This window comes from Xenopus laevis, chromosome 3L, assembly GCF_017654675.1.
Source record: "Xenopus laevis strain J_2021 chromosome 3L, Xenopus_laevis_v10.1, whole genome shotgun sequence".
Taxonomy (NCBI): domain Eukaryota; kingdom Metazoa; phylum Chordata; class Amphibia; order Anura; family Pipidae; genus Xenopus; species Xenopus laevis.
In genome coordinates this window covers 68,950,704-68,968,830 of record NC_054375.1, presented here as the reverse complement: position 1 = coordinate 68,968,830, position 18,127 = coordinate 68,950,704, and the positions used below count along the sequence as shown (strand labels likewise).

General features: G+C 39.2%; 1 protein-coding gene across 5 annotated transcripts in view; it reads right to left on the bottom strand.

Annotated features, from left to right (window-relative positions):
- Window positions 1-14,524, bottom strand: part of LOC108711107 (synaptotagmin-1) — a 308,629-nt gene extending 294,105 nt beyond the window's left edge. For 4 of the 5 annotated variants that reach the window (XM_041586368.1, XM_041586370.1, XM_041586369.1 and 1 more), the window contains exon 1: window positions 14,171-14,523. The gene's annotated coding sequence lies outside the window, so the exon portion shown is untranslated. Of the gene's footprint in view, window positions 1-14,170 lie in introns of all 5 variants that reach the window. The other variant, XM_041586373.1, reaches the window with a different exon arrangement.
- Window positions 14,525-18,127: the final 3,603 nt, after the last annotated feature.

Below are 18,127 nucleotides of genomic sequence, written 5' to 3'. Positions count from 1 at the left end.
GTATAAAAATACAATACACATAAATATAAAATATAAAGTTACAATACATGTTAAGTGCTTATTGTCAAGGAGACAAATGGATGGAGGATCCTGCCCCATAGGGCTTACAGACTAAATGGGAGGGTAACCTAAAGACACAAATCGGAGGGATATTAAGTGCTGTAGGTTACAGTGGGTGACACTGCCATATAAGTGCCAGTGCCCAGTTCAGGTGTTATGCAATTGCTCCAAGTAGTAGATCTGAACACTTTAATCCATTTTACATATTATGATGTGTATAATTTCCAATGATTTACTAGGAAAAAGCCAATGTTATCATAACACTTGATAAAGGGCTGCTAGCCCGAAACATGTTGTGGAAATAATCACTTTTGCAGCAAGTTCTGCTAATTGGCTTTTTCAAAGTAAACCATTGGAGAGTTGCATTTGCATTACACCTGTGGTGGGGGTGTGTAATAGGATTTATAGCCTTTATTGTGCTGCACTTAGTCACCTTCACAGTTTGATGTGTATCATTTGTTAATAATTACTATTTTCTATTAATACTTGGTTAGTATTATTATTGTTATTACTATTGCTATGTTTGCATCATCATTTTATCAATCTTGACAATTAACTGACATGCACAGTAGAATGAAAAAGTCGACTTTTTAGTTAAAGTTTGGCATTTCACTCCAATGGGCATGTGCAGCCGCGCGAAGAACGAAGAGGTCGGAAGCGGAACTCTCCGTGGTGCTCGCTGGAAAAACCTTTGGCCGGGGCAGTTTTCTGCTGATAGGAGAATCGGCCAGGTGTTTCAGGTAAGCAAATACATTCACCTGGGGGTGCCTAACATTTGGCACCCCCAAGTGGTAAACGACTTTTTCTCCTTTAAACTTTCTTAGATTTTGGAAAACGGTAAACAATAGAAAATGGGTAGCAAATGAAAAAAGTCTTTATTCCTTGTGAACAATCTGAAAATAACTGAATAAAATGTATTTGAAAGGTGAACAACCCTTTTAAAAGCACATTCATAGGTAACATTATGATCACCATTAAAATTCACATTACACAAAGAAATGCTGATATTTCCGAGGAAATATTCACTATCCAGGGTTTAGGCCCTTTAAGCATAAGCCAATTATGTATTTTTAACTGAAGATGTGACATGCCTATTTGGTTTTTTGAATGTATAAAAAGACAACCAAATGACATTGCTTGATAGAAATTGTATTTATTGTCATGCTATCATATTTCCAAGCACCGTGCCATATGCAGACATAATAAGTACAAAAAGAAGACAGCACTCTACATCTACAAACAATGAAGAAGAGAGAAGTGGCTTCCCTCACTAGTGCCTACAAATGAGCACCTCAAATGAGTTGATATATATTCAAACTGCTGTTATTTGCTATTTTTCCTGCTAAATAGTGATGGGCGAATTTGCGCCGTTTTGCTTCGCCGAAAAATTTGCCAATTTCGCGTGAAATTCGCGAAATCGCGGTGTCGTCTCGTTTTTGACGCCGGCGCCCGTTTTTGATGCCGGCACCCGTTTTTTCTAAAAAAAAAATTTTTGACGCCAGCGAATTTTTGCTAAAGTGACACATTTATGCCAAACTGAGAAAATGGAGAAAATGTCCTTTGGCCTTAACCAATGGATTGCTGTGACTGATTCTTCCTATATAATGTAATATGCATATGATTTTTTTTTAACTCACAAACAATAATTGCTGTTCTTCAAGAATATATATTTGTACATCTAAATGATCAAGCTGTACTTTATATGAATTGCCATACATGCAGTAGAGCTAATTTTAGAACCTTGCAAGTATGTAGCATCTCCAATTCATACATAATGCTTGGAAGAAGGATAATTAACTTGTACATCTCAGCTTTAATCAATTATGCATTGCATTTTTTTGTTTTATCCTTCATGACCACTGGATCTCCTTATGGAGTGTTTGATGAAACAAAATGTATAACATCTTTCTGCATTTACTTTTAGAATTGCTATTTCACTTTTTAAAAAGATCAGGGCAATGTGATAGTGGCCAATGTGGCATCACTCTATGTGTGAGCTCTATACATCAATGGAATTTGAACAGAAAATTGAATTTAAAAAAATATTATTGCAATTACAAACCTCAAGATCAACTCTTATTGCTATTATGTAATTCATAGTTTGAATGGCTAATTTGTGTTTGGATTAAGTGACACATATTGAACATTTTTTCTTTGATATTTTCGTGACAAATAACACATCCCACTTGTGAAATCTAAACGTCTTCTGTATATAAAGTTACATGTTACTATCTACTTATTTAAAATAATTATTTGCATTACAAACACCTTTACAGCGGTAGGGGTTAAAGCATCTCAATAGGGTAAAAGTCTATGATACAAAGTCAGACTAATACTTGGTATATTCTGCGTATTGGGAGTGGTTTTTAACTGCAATTCATAATTTTTGCTCAGAATTGCAAGCAGTCACTCAGAAGAACATACTCAACATGTTTTGGTGCAAAGTGAAAGTATAGAGGAGAATGTATGGATGCAAGCGCCTGTGCCAATAGGGTGTAAATTTTGTGGTTGTGTTAGTAAATGCAATCAGAAATCATCTAGAAACAATACTAATTCTTCCACTCCAAATAATTGCTCTTCTTGGAAACCATGCTGATAAAGTCAGAGCAGTTATCAAAATCTGAACCAAATGGCCATGCTCTCTGGGGACCTTGATTGTTTGGACATGGCCAAAAAATGTATGGTGTATTTGATTGTAACTAAGCTAGAATAAATCAATGCTGCTGGTAACTTGTATTGATTTTTTTAATGCTTACATGTATTTGAGTAGCCTTATGGAATGGTGCTTCAAATTACAAAAGACCCCTTACCTGGAAAACCCCAGGTCCTAAGCATTTCAGATAATAGTTGTTCAAGTCATTTTTCATTTCTGTTCATAGAAGGCAAACAGAAAACTACTGCAGCGAGAAAATGTAGGAACATTTTCCCCTTTGAGTATCAAAAACAGACAATAAAAGAATCAAATTCTTTCCTTACAAAATGCTGCAGAAAGTAATTTCACCCTGAAAGGGTAGCTCTTCTAGAACAGATTCAGTTCACAACATCATCCCTACAATCCTAACTTAACAAAAGATTTATGTGACAGAAAAACAATGCTATCATGTGTAGCCTTTCTCTGTCCCCACAATGCTGCTTGGATCCCTGAAGAAATGTTTTAGTCGTAAAGATGTTTTTTTGCCCTATTCTCAGAGTAACTTCAGAAGTTACAAACTAATAAATATGGTGACCTAAATCAGTCAGATTAATTACATTTATATAGAGAGCTGTCATATTTTAGATACAAACTGACTAAAACCTAGTAGTCGGTTATATTGTAGACAGTTGCTAAATTTGTCAAAAAACAGGATTAAAAGGAAGTCATTATTACTACTATTATTATAATTAAGACAAAGTGCAACTGGTCTGCATTTAGCTTTGTGTTTTTTTAATGATTTCCATTTTTTCATTGTGCAGATGTCAGGGATTTTAACTGCTACCTGGTTGAAAGGGATTAATTACCCTAGCAACCAGCCATCATTTTGGATTTCAGAATGGTAGAAGATTAGTAGAGAGCCTGAATATAAAGAGATTCAATCGAAAATAATAATAAATCTGAAATCTTGTAGGAAATCTTTCTTGGGGTTGTTTTTTGGTTTCCAGTGTCCCTGACATCAAGATAGCATTCCAGTTGCCAGACAAAAGGAAGAAGAATAGTAAATCTTATCATTTGAAAACCATAAATAAGAAAAAACTAAAGACGAGTCAAAAAGTAGTTTAGGATTGGTCCATCTATAGCATACTGGAAGAATATTTAAAGGTGGACTTTATTTTAAAGAAGAAGTAAAGTCTGTTTGCACTTGGGGGTATCAAATGTTAGGCACCCCAAGTGATTGTATTGACTTACCTGAAATCCCAGGCCGGTGCTCCTATTGGCAGAAAATTGCACTCGCCGGGGTTTTTTTTTTTAGCGAGCACCACAGAGAGATCTTCTTCCGGCTTCTTCTTTCTTCAAATTTCCCCGGGCAAAAGCATGTGCAGTAGAACGAAATAGCAGAGTTTTGACTTAATGTTTGGCTTTTCGTTCTACTGCGCATGTGCAACCGCACGGAGAAAGAGGAAGCAGGAAGAAAATCTCTCTGTGGTGCTCACTCATATAACCCCGATAGGTCAATACAGTCACTTAGGAGTGACTAACATTTGGCACCCCCATGTGCAAACAGACTTTCCTTCTCCTTTAAATAAGAATTTCCATTAAGGAGCTCCTGAAAAGCCTATTTATGATACTTGTGTGAGGTTATGCTCTATCAATTATTATTTATGACTGTTTCTTCATTAGACAAAAATATTCTAAATAAAAATAAAACTGCTGAGTGTATATTCTGGCCATAAATTGGGTTATGCAGGTTTTAGTTCATTCTCTGCATGTTCATGCTTTACAAAGCACTTCCAATTAAGGGGCAGATTTACTGGAGGGCGAAAATTGCCAGCAACCACTTCGCAGCCATTGCTACACTTCGCCAGATAAAAATTCGTTCAGACAATGCTAATTCACTGGAATACGGAATTTTGTCGTGGGCACCGAATGCTGGCAACATTTCGCTACTTTTGCACTAATTCGGCAATGCAAGCACTTGAAAGTGAAGGTGCGCTAGCGTTCGTTTCTGACTAACACCACTTCACTCAGGTTAATTTGCATTCGGCGGGAAATTTAAAGTTAAATGGACGTATACGTTAGTGATGTGCGAGTCAGGAAAAACTCAACCTGCACCCGACCCTAACCCGCAAACCCATAACCCACACCCGACCCTAACGTACAAAATGGTTCCATTGTAGGAACGGCACCCAACCTGCACCCGCATCACTGATGTGAGTCACAAAAAGCCATATTGCAGAAAACACAGCCACAACCTGTTGAATGCATTTCTGCAGTAATTTTCTACTACACTAAAGAAGGCTGTCCTCTGATGACACAGCCAAGCATACAAAGCACAAAAACAACAATCTTTATACGGTACACGGAAGGCTCCCAGACAGATGAAACTGGATTGGTGCCTTATCAACCCTTTATAAATGTGCACTTGGGCACCAACAGAATAGAGCTTGTCAGGATCAATGATTTTAACAGTCAGGGGATTATTTATCAAAGTCCGATTTTAGCTGAACATTTTTTGCTGCAAACTCCGATCAAATGCTCTGTTTTTTTACACTTGTTTTGCTTTACGTTTGCTTTATCATTTTCACGATGTTTTCAGATTTTTCATCCGAAAATAAGAAGATTTCTTATGCTTTTTTGCCCAAAAACTCAGAAAACGTCGGGGTTTTGCGCAAAACCCATCGCATATCAAAAAAACGGAGACTTCTCCCAATGACTTATATGCAACCTTGACAGGTCTGAGATGCCGGATTCTCTAATTTTTGTCTTTTTTATCCTCAGGGTTTAATAAATTCCGAAAAATTTGTGATTTCTTAAAAGTCCGATTTTATTACAAAAAATCAAAAATTTTTCCCCCTAAATGTATTTGTACGGGCATATCACAAGATACTGTGAGATTATAGGATTAGAAAACAGAAGACGCCGGAATAGAGAAAACAATGCTAGAGCTATCATTAAAGTGTAACTATAAAGTGCCAACATAGTCCACAGTAGAGTATTTATAGGGAAAAGTGTGACAGGGGAAAGACTGGCCAGTGTTAATGGTAAATACAAAACAAGGCTGTTTCCACCACTGGAAAGAGATACTAGCAGCTTTCACTTATTCCTCTCCAATTCTGGACTAGAAGCTGGAAATCTGTTATGCTACAGAGCTGCTGTACGACTGCAACATCCAGCATCTTTATCTGTACAACAGCTGGAGTGCCAGCGACTGCCTTTATTTATTGGAAGAGCACAGACAGTGGCTGAGAGCACACTGAGCCTTTTCAATTAATTTACCCACAGGCTAGAAGGTGCCAGTCAGTCACACAGTAGTTCAGCTATGGGCGCACACCACAGACAAAATTGAAGTTACACAAAGCCTTGGAAGATACCGTAAGCCGGCCTGGCATGTCCATCTTTCCACGCTACACTTGGCTAAGGGCAGGCACTGCATGAGGAGAGCTACTCAGCATTGGTCAAATCTGTATGGCGGGGATATCAGTCGAGACAGTGGTTCTGCCATCTGCATATATCCAGGTGTTGATCAACTCCCAGAATCCCCCCCCCAAGAGCTGTGACACCGCTGCCAGAGCTTATATGTTTATGGAAAGCAGCATCGTTCTGGGTACCAGCACCTTTATTTCCCTTGCACAGCTCTTCTCCCACCCTACCCAGCCCAGGTAATAAATGAATAGGCATACAGAATGCATTTTAGGACATGGTCAGGGGAAATCGTTGTCCTGCATGCGCTGTCCTAAGCCAGAGGAATGCGACATGGCATGCTTTTTTACTCACCCACACCTCGCTCCTCCCTCCTTAGTCGCAGCTCTTGCTCTTCACTCCTCCCTCCTTAGCCATCCATGTGCTAATACATATTTTGCAGTAAAATCTGCTGAATTGTGTGCTCCATCCTATTCCTTTTTGCATATATTATATTGGTCGGACTGGTGTGGCCTAATCAGGAGAGAGAGCAGCAATAGATGGTGGATTTTCGTTAGAACAAACCTGCCTTGTTCCTCAGCCATCCATTCTGGGTCCTTGCTCCTCACTCCTCCCTCCTCAGCCATGCGTCCTGGGTACTTGCTCCTCCCTCCTCAGCCATCTGTCCTGGGTCCTAGCTTCTCCCTCCTCAGCCGTCAGCTCTTGCGCCTCACTCCTCTCAGGACAGATGGCTGAGGAGGGAGGAATGAAAAGCAAGGACCCAAATCGGATGGCTGAGGAGGGAGGAATGAGATGCAAGGACCTAAGTTGGATGGCTGAGGAGGGAGGAGTGAGGAGTGAGGAGCGAGGACCCAGGACGGATGGCTGAAGAGGCAGGAGTGAGGAGCAGGAGCTGACAGCTGAGGAGGGAGGAGCGAGATGTGACATCTGCTTTGAGAAGGAGTGAGTGGAAAAGCAGGCAACATTGTATTCCTCTAGCATTATAGATTGCACACAGGACATGGATTTACCCTGGCGATGTCCTAAAATGCGTTCCATTATTTACTCTTGCGGTAATAGATTTCATGATGAAATAACACTCCCGCCATTGTAATGCCCCAGTATAACCCGCACCTGACCGGGTCAATCCGCACATCACTGGTATACATTGCAGCAAATACATTACATTACACAAGCCCAGGGAACCTTAATAAGGAAAATAGAGTTGTTATAATGCCCTACACATGAACCCACTGTATAGTTAATGTTCCATATGTTAGAAAATGTATGGAGGAACCCGGTTACCCAAAAAATTTTTGCAGGCTATCACTCTGTAAAAAGGAAAAGAAGCCAGTGTTTTTTGGACTTTTTCCACTAATAAATATGATGCAAGTAACAGAAGATTGAGGAAGATCTATGCACTCCAGTGCACTTCGCCTGGTCTGAGCTGGAGAAGGCAAGTCTGGTGAAAGGGATAACATTCAGTAAAATCCGTATTGTCTGGCGATAGAGTGCGAATGACTGCTAGCTAGCGAAGTGATGGCTGTGCCCATTAGTAAATGTCCCTGCAGGAAGTAACGTTAGCAAATTGACGCTAGCGTTAGCCACTTTGCCTCAAATATATCTGCCCATTAATATCCCTAACTTATTTTCTGTTTACTGTCTTATGCTAAGTAATTGGGTTTGATATTCATATAAAAAATGACTAGCCTTTATGAGCATTACTCATAAAGGCTCATAATGTGGACTTATAGTTTAATTCCAAAATTACACTACCTAGTACAAATGGCATATTTTGTATGTCTGTTATATACTTACAGTCTAATTTTTTACTCATCACTAACATGTAAGCAGGTCTTGTTCAATAACATTCATAATCCTGTCAACTGTTGTTGGAAGAGGATATATTCCTATAACCTGATTTTTACTTTTTTAACGAAACTTGTACTTGTATAAGAATCACATTTTAATTCATGATTCACTAAGTTAATATGGAAATATTTCTCTATGACCTAACATGATATATTAATTATTTTTAGCCATTTGAATACTATTGCACCAGTAATAACAAATGTAATGTAACATAACCCTCTGACTGCATTTGTTGCCCTATGTTTAAAAGTCGCGTTTGGACTTTTTCTGAGCTGTGTAAGCTTGTAGCATATATGAATATGTTATTGGGCCTTGAGGCTATAAATGAATTAAAGCGTTTCCTAAAAGGATTATAAACATTGTACTAAGGGAAGCTTGCTGTCACTGTTACAAACTCAAACTCAAGCTATCTCATCCCTCCCTCTCTCTCTCTCTCTCTCTCTCTCTCTCTCATCAGATATATAGATAGATAGATATATAGATAGATAGATAGAGATATATATATATATATATATATATATATATATATACATATATATTTGTGTGCTTGTTTAACCTGAACAACCTTCCTGTAGTTCAGTAAAAACTCCTCAACAGCTTAGTAAGACTCTGTCTTGATAAATGGCTGTCTTGGAAAAAATGATATAGTGGCAAGCTGGCTAAAAATGGCAAAGTTCAGTAAGTCAAAGATTATTTCATCTTGTCTCTGAAAGCGACTCTGTAGGTGGACATTTTGAGATAGAATTATAGTTTTATGTGATTCATTTTCTCCTTCATTCTACTGCTACAGCGCCAAGGTCAAATGGCCATCATGACTTTTGCTTACAAAGGAGAAAGTAACCAGATATGCTTTCTTTACTTCTGCCATATTATATTTGATTACTCCATATTGAGGCAGCAGTTATTCTTAATGCTAACACTAACAATATGCAATGGAAGTGTATTTGTTATGCAAAAGCAATATATTTTCAGAATACTGAATAATTTTCTGCAACACAGCAATAGGTAGCAATCAGATATTCACTTAACAAGGTCACGTATAAATGAATATTTGGAAAATCATCAGCTTTAATCCTGAAAGAGCCAAACATCTGTACTTTACACTAAAAGTATTATCAGGCAATTATAAGTGCCAAAGTTTTGCCCCTATATGATATATAAGGAGGGTAGTATATTTATGAATCTTAGATCAGTTTGCAGTATGTGATCCTTGGTTCAGCTAGCATGATTTCCCCATGAATACAAGGGCCATTCATTCTTTAACCATGGGCATGTCATGCTAGATTAACCAAACTGTACTGTTTTAGTACTGAGTTATGATGTTGGACCAGTGTTTTAAGGGAATGATGTAATGGAAGCGGATATGACAACACAGAGACCTTAAAAAGACCTAAAGGAACCAGAGACTGGGCATAGAAAAAGCAAATAATCACAGTCATTCCAAGTACCCATCCCAGGTTTACGTGTGCTCTGTGTATAGAAAAGTATAAACGACATGTCCTATATTTTTAAGTGTACTTGAAAATAATATTCAGCAAGTTAGACAACAACATGACATCATCAGGGTTGTCATCTTGAATAAACAACATATGCAACATTATTAGTGCAGGTAAACTTAAATCACATTTTCCATGCACAATTTTGCTGACCTGCAATGAAAATTAATTTCCAGTAACACCTTGTTTGCACACACAATCTACACACGGGAATGTGCCATTCACCTCTGGTGAATTGAATGCCGCTAACAGCTTCAAGTTAAAACTTGAAGTTTGGTGGTAAACAAATAATCAGAGGTGTGCAGAATATTCCCTTGAGTATAATAAGGAATGAACTTTCTTAGATACAAAAATATTTAAAACACGCCTTACAGATACTTGGTTGGCTGGATAATGAATACAGAGCACAACGTGTGCAATTATAAATCTAGCACATAACAATTATAATAACAAAATATAATTTACATACTTTATTGCAATTGTTTCTCTAAGCAGATGGTACATGGAGTCTTTTGTTTATATTTTAAAGATTACTTACATGAATTGAAACAACAAGAGGGCACCACCATGACTTGAAACAAGCAATAACCATGGGTTCGCTACTTAAGTCAGTGGGCAAATACTGTTGTTGTTTTTTTAACAAATCAAAATACCCCTTGATCTATAATCCATAAAGCAGAGAAAAGTAAAGTTAATATATTTATGTATATATATATATATATATATATATATATATATATATATATATATATATATATATATATATATATATGTAGCGTTCAAGATTTACAGTCAGAAGGAAATAACCCATGAAATAGCTAATAATAGCTTTAATGGGAGGGGCAACAATCAACAAGAAGTGCAGCAACCCAGCATTACGTGGGAGCAGATATAGGAGTTGTTGTCTGTGCCTTAACTATATGTGGAATTGAGATTTTGCAACAATTCTTGCATATTCTTGCATATTACAGATACTATACCATAAAAGCTTCTGATAATAAAAGAAAATAATGGACAGGCATTTAAATAATACAGATTTAGACCAGGGGTGCCCAAACTTTTTGTAATAAGGGCCAGATTTGGTGAGGTCAAAATGTGTGGGGTCACATAGTGACACCATACTTCTTTAGTTTACTTCACTGGCACATCAGTATGTCTATTGACACCTTCAGCCCTAAAGAAGTATGAGAAAACAGTGCATCTCTACGTGCCAGTAAGTACCATATCATTACACTAATGTGCCTTAATATTACTGCTATGGGATTCCTGATCGCACTGTGCTGGGGGGCCTCATTATTATTAATTTCATGATGGAGGCTGAGGGCCAGTGTAAATTTGAAAACGGGCTGCAGTTGGCCCCGGGCCGCACTTTGGACATGCCTGATTTAGACTGTTGTGTGATTCTAAAACAAAAAAAGGAAACCTTTCCTTTACTTAAAAACAACAAACCTTTGGTAAAATTGTTATATACAGTAGGTTTATGAAGTTTAGGATGCAGTTTATCAGAAAAGCTAAATAATTGAGATGATAATTTCAGCCATGTCAGTATACTTTACAACAATGTAAATGCTGTTTAATGTGCATCTTTCTGTGTTAAGCTACATCTCTGTTCAGCTGCTTCAGCCATTTTGGTATAACCTAAATTACATGTACTGAAATAACTCTATTAAGCCAGCACACGACTTTGCTAGTGCAATAATGTTCCAAGTCGTTACCCTATGCCCCGTAGCAATTAGCACTGCTCTCTGACAAACACTTATATTCTCACAATGACAAGAATCATAGATGTATGCTCTTAAATATAACTCAAATTTCTTTCCTGTGGAGTTTTACATTTTACGCCTACTTAAAAATTGCTGGATTACAACCAAACAGAAACTGCACATAAAATAACGCCGATTTTTAAGTAATTCAAACGTGGTGAGATGTGGTGTTAAAAAGAATGTACAGCTTATTGATGGTGTCCTTTCTTCTCTCTGCTACAGCATGACTAATGACTTCTAATTCTAACATACAGTACACACACATGTCATTAACACACATAAAGCTATTGAATCACTGTCCTTTTGTCCTTGTGGTAAAGCCAACAAAAGATTTATACAGTTTAAGGGAGAGAAGAAAATATTTAAATAAATGTTTCAGAAATCCCATATGTTGTAATTTCAAAATGAGCATGATTTAAAACTGACTGATGAGCCAAATGCAGCTCTCCAGGGCATTTTTATGGTCTCGCAGTCTGCCTATGGGCTCCACAGAGCTCATTTTATGACATCATAATTTCAATATAATTTGGCCCTCAAACATGTCTTTAATCAGATTATGGGCCCACAACATGAGATATGTGTACCAGCACATTAATACGTTTACAGCATAATTAAAATATGTTTGGGTATATGTTTGGGTATATGTTTGGGTAAGGTTTAAAAAGCATGTAAAATACCAAAACAAGTGCACTAGCAATGCACACTTTTAGTCACTTTAGTCAGAAATATAATTCTGTTCATTAAGCAAGAGAAAGAAGATACATCTTTGTGACAATCAAAGGAGGAGATTGATTTGTGTACTAACATCTGCTTGCATATTCCAGCCAACTGTTGTGTGTGTATATGCGTGAGCGGTCATTTAGAACTGCTCCTGGAAAGCTTTCCAGCTACAATTTACCAAGAGATTTTGCACTAGTGCGCCCCATATGACACTATCATTCAGCTGGGTCAAAGAAATAATAGTGGTAGCAGCTTGTATCAGTGATGATGGGATCATAGATTGAAATCTTTCCAATGAATACATTTTATGTACACAGTCCACATTATTCTAGGTCTGTTTATAGCTCTATTTATTTTCAATAATAACGAGCAAGGATTTTTTTCCTTACAATCAGTGGTTATTTTTGATATCATAGTGACCTAGAAACATGGTACAGGTATGGGATCCGTTATCAGGAAACCTGTTATCCAGAAAGCTCAGAATTACAGTCCTATAGATTCTATTTTAAATAATCCAACTTTTAAAAAATGATTTCCTTTTTCTCTGTAATAATAAAACAGTACCTTATACTTGATCCAAAATATGATATAATGACTCCTTAATGGAAGCAAAACTGGTCTATTAGAGTAGACTTAAGGTATGAAGATCCAAATTACAGAGATATCTTTTATGTGGAAAACCCCAGGTCCTAAGCATTTTGGATAACAGGTTCCATACCTGTATAGATACCATCTACTGGATGCTTAGCTCATTATGACACTGTTATGCTTTTGCACTGTGTTCATATTATATGGTCTCTTTCATGTCTCCCAGCACTTTAATTAGGGCAAGCTACAGGCAGCTAAATTCTTTCATAACCATATAGGAAACTTTTAGCGGTATGTGTGGCATAGGATCGGTAGCTACATATACTTGAGCACTAGGGCACTTACAAAGTAACATTAGCTTGTGACATATGCAATTCATTGCCTTATTACTGGAAGGGGTTGGGCCACAATGGGTTATTCTCTGATAATATATGTAGTGCATTATAGCTATATGGCAGCTGTGGATTTCCTCAACCTGTTCAGCAAACTACACATAAACACTCTACTCACCAACACAATCTCACAAAAAAATCTTAGCACAATGTTATGCTATATCCATGCAGTATCAGCCTCACCCTCGCTCCAGTGCTCCACAAAAAGTTACATTTAGCCATATTGTCACATAGGGCTATAAAGAGAATTTTTTTTTTTTGCTGGGCAGATAGGGCTAAAAATATATTGTTTCCAGAACACTGTTGCTCCTTTTTTCAGATCATAATTTTTTTATATATTTAATGGCAGTGTAATGCCCTCTAGAGATCTACAGAACATTGTCTTGCTTTCCCTCTCTTTCAACACCTGCATATCATTATTCATTTTGCTGACTAAAGGCAAGAATAGCCCCACACGGATTTATTATGACCCATTTCCAGTGAAAAATCTATAGCTCTAAATGTGATCCTGTACCCCCAAGTCAACCCTTGCCAGATCCATTGATTTGCACAAATCCTGCCCTAGGACCCATGCGCTTAACAATGCATTTTGCCATCCAAGGATTTCGGAGCTCCATACTGTTTTAGGGTGTTAGCAACTCAGCATTTAAAGCCTTTTAGTGCACAGAGCTGAAGAGGCAGCAGATGTCAGATGGTTGACACTTGCAATCAACAGCAATTAAGTAATCACCGGGCTTTTTAAGCAAGCATGTCAAGTAAAAGAGAAACTCAGAGCAGTTGTATGGAAAGCCAAGTTGTATGGTGATTATATTGCTTTCCCAATCCCAAGGAGATTGCATGATTTGGTACCTTGCTCATTATATTAATCAGTAAGGGATATCAGATTGGGGTGTGTGAAAGGGGTCCTTGAGTATGTAAATCCAACTGAGATTTTCACCTTTTTCTGTGCATTTTTAATCTGCTAATGGAAAGGAGATCCAGAAACTGGCATTAATCAGCTGATCATAGTAATAACTTGTGCTGCATGGATTGCCTACTACTCCACTAGCAGTATTTGTTGGCAGAAAACAAATGGTTATAGAAATAATGCCAGTGGTATGTCGAACCTGCGACCCCCCTTTACTGTTGTTGGACTACAGATTACAGCCCATAGCTGCCCAGAGGATCCTGGGAGTTGTAGTACAGCAGCAGCTGGCAGATTGAAAAATGGACATCCCAAACATAGTAGAGCAATTAAGTGCTTACCTGGCAGAGAGCTACCAGTCCTTCAGTCCTGCTGCCTTGGAGCCTGGAAGTGGTCCCTGGCTTCCTTCCTCATATAGAGAAGCAGCAGCACAGACCCCTATGTGCAGTGATAGAGAAGAGATGGGCAATGTGTACAGTCTCTCAGCTGATCCTTATTGCTCACTGTACCTATATACGGCTTGTCAAGGCTCCTCTCACCCAGCAATGGCTCATGTGCCCAAGTTTGTGCTCTCGTTACAGGGGAGACTGGGATGAGGATGACACCAGGTTGTTAGAACTGGAGCATCACAGACTGCAGCCTCTCCGGCATCCCTCCAGTGAGAAGGCGGGGCCAAGCATGGATCTAGCAGCCCATTGGCTCCCAGCTCAGGATGCTTCCCTGAATATCCAATCTAGCGGCACAAATAGGAGGTGGACCAGCACATCCCATCCATTACTATCCCCCAGATGGGCAGGGGCAAGGGAGGAAGGAGATCCCGGCGAATGACAATCAAGGACACCGTGTGAGTCCTTTGGAGCAGCAAAGTGACCCCCGGCTGTTACTTTGCAACTGGGGCGAAAGACAAAAATGGCTGTGACCTGAATATGCCCTGCCACACCTCAATCTCAAACCGAGTAGTAGTGGGAGGCACAGCTTGGGGGGTGGGAGGGAAGGCAAGGTGCTGCCACAAATCACCTCCACTCAATGCTGCTGCCCAAGCACAACACAGGCATCAACATGCTCTGTATATACTGGAATGACAGCACGTCTGGCCAAGGTCTGTGTGAGGAAATTCCAGCTGTAATTTTCTATTGCTTTGCTTTTATATTGCGGATCAAACTAAAGCCACATGTAAGGGGGTGCAGGGCGTCTTGCACGTTACTGAATAGATCATTTACCTCAGTGTGTGACACAGAAGTGAGTCCTAAGAAGTTGTGGTAGGCTGTTTCAGCAGTGTGATATGTGTAAAGCGGACGCTGAGTGTGTTGTGATGCTGCAGGCTGCACGTTCTCTCTCACACAGGGTCCTGATGCTGCTGCTGCTGCTTGTGACTGACACACAGGCTCATGTGGGAGTGGAGAAGGAGGGGGGAATCAAGCCTTTAACTCTTCCACTGCTGGGAACAGCTCCATTCTGCCATTTTAACCTAGATTTGCTCACTGGCTAGGGAATATTCATCCTGAGGTTACACTAAGATTGTGAGGGTAGTGGATTCAATCTTTAACATTAAGCAGCTTGGACTACTGGACATTTTATTTTTTGTGCCTCATTTAGGGGGAAACATGGGAATATATGTGCTTGTGAGTTTATCACTATACCCTTAAACAATGTAGGTCTGTATAAAAAGATATTGCATAAAACAGCTCATGTGTAAAACCCTGCTTCATGTAAATAAACCATTTTCACAATTATATGCTTTTCTAGTAGTATGTGCCATTGGGTAATCCTAAATAGAAAATTGCCATTCACTAAAGCGCGAAGCGGCTTACGCTAGAGCAAATTGGCCAGCGTGACGTAATTTCGTTACTTCGCCGATTTACTAACGGGTGCTGCCATAAATTCGCTAGCAAAGTGGACCTACTCTAGCGCTACTTCACACCCTTACCCCAGGCGAAGGGACGTAACTACGCTAATTCACTAACTTGCGCATTTTACTGAACGTTACCTCTTGCGCAGACTTGCCTTTGCCACCTCAGACCAGGCGAAGTGCAATAGAATAGATAGGGATTGCTTCAAAAAAAAGTTTACATTTTTTCTAAGTCCCAAAAAACGCTGGTGTCTTTTACTTTTTTAAGGGTGATAGGCTGAAAAAGATCGAAATTTTTTTTGGAGATATCCTCCTTCCCCCCTACATTTCCTAACATATGGCAACTCAACGATACAGTGGGCACATGTGTAGGGCAATAGAACACCTTTATTTTATTTCTTAAAAGATTCCTGGGCTTCTGTAGTGTAATGTAGTTGCTGCAGCATTTATGTCCATTATATTTTAACTTCGCACGGTATGCAAATTAGGCAATGCTAGCGTAACTTCGCTTTGCCTGACGAAGTTATGGTAGCGCAACTTCGCTACTGTTTGCCTCCCTGAGCGCAATTTTGCATTTTAGTGAATTTGCGAAGCGCTGGCGAAACTACTCCTAGCGAAGTGCGGCAAAGCTGTCGATGGCGCAACTTTGGATCTTAATGAATTTTACTCCCTGAAATCATTTGATTCACAGTGCACAAAAACCAAACATACGTGTTAGATCATATGAGCCAATTGACCGACAAAGATCTTTCTTTTGCTTCTACACTTCTTCCTGTTACAGATAGAGCTGCAGTATTTCTGGTCAGGTGATCTATTCTATTCCGACAATAGAATTACTTACCTTATTTCCATCACATCCGACGTGACGCCTGCATTTTTGCACAGTGCGTCGGATCGCGGCAGAATCGTCCGTGGAGTCCTGCCCCAAGGCAGCTTCCAGAAAGTAACTACATATGTAAAATAAAACTTAGAGTTTAAGCTGATTAATGAAACCTGTGGCACATGAGATGTGTGGTACTGTACATGCACTGAACTTAGCAACACCACCAAGCACTGGACCTAAATTTTCTATTGCCTTAACCTATGTCATACCTACAGAGCTAAAATTATCCACATGGGGAAACTGACCTGTGCCTTTGGTCTGTGATATTACCTTGCTGTTTTCTTGGCCTCTCTAGTCAGAGAACCCATATAAGTCCATGGTGGAAAGAAGAGAGGAAACTGTCCTTATCTGGGGACCACGAGGGCTTGATACACTTGTTAGCCAATCCAACGCTCCACCAAGTAGACAAGGACAAAGCTAGCAGTGTCAGACTGGGCTCCCTGGATGGAAACCCCGTGCCCTGCCCCCTGACCTCCCCCTGGCTCTGATAGTGGCTGCAAAAAGAATAAAGTACACACAAATGGAGGAAAGCGGCTGGGGTGGGAGGAGGCAGAGGGGGTTGTGGTGGCGACGGGGGCCTGGAGGCAGCAGCACCGGTGGGCACTGGATCCACCAGGTCGATGCTGAAAACTTCTGCCATACTTGCTCTGCTTACCAAGTATTAGTAGGGTGAAAGTGCACATAGACAAAATACACCAGGCATCATGGTGCAAAAAAATCTAGTGTTAACAGAAACAAACGTCTAAAAACGCTATGGCGTTCATCCATTATAGTTTTTTCCTTGTTTTTTCTTTTTCCGGAACTTACTTGCCTCTTGAATTTTTTCCAATGACTTAAATGGATAACACAAGGTCTGAATTGGTGGAAGATAATGGCGTCAGATCCGATGTTTGGGCAGTGTAAAAGAAAACACACACCATAATGAACTCACAATTTATTTTACAAAGATTTTAACACTGGTTTTCTGGCATTAATTGTTTTATACCGTATAATAAATAGGCCCATGAATCTACATTTCAGTGTATCGTCAATATGATGGCAGAATTTTGCTAAAACTTAGATAATGACTATGGAGTATGTATTTGCATTTGCAAGAGAACCTGCAGTGTGTGGGTGTTTGTTTTCTGAGCTGACTAAGAGTCATCATTTTCCCTAGCACTCCATGTTTGCTTGTTAGAAGGGTCTAACCTACCATAGTATGGCACAGCTGAAGTGATGAGAGGTGATACCAACTGAAATGACTTTTTCTCACCTTGCAGAATTGCAGTCTTGTGGCTCTTGATAGCTTACATTTTGTCAAGGTACTAAACCTTTGGAATATGCTGTATATGAAGGTTACAGTTTTGAATAGGATGCCAACTGATCCCTCTAAAACATGCACATGACATGCTATATGGGTGATTAGGAGTAAGTACAGATGTATGCTGCAGGCTAATGGGATTGCTAATTATGCGTACAACAATATGATTTAATACAGGAGAAGTATCCTGGTACATGTGCTGAACATAGTGTAGTGTGAGTATGAAATAAAATGTCTTTAAAGTGGACCTGTCACCTACACATAAA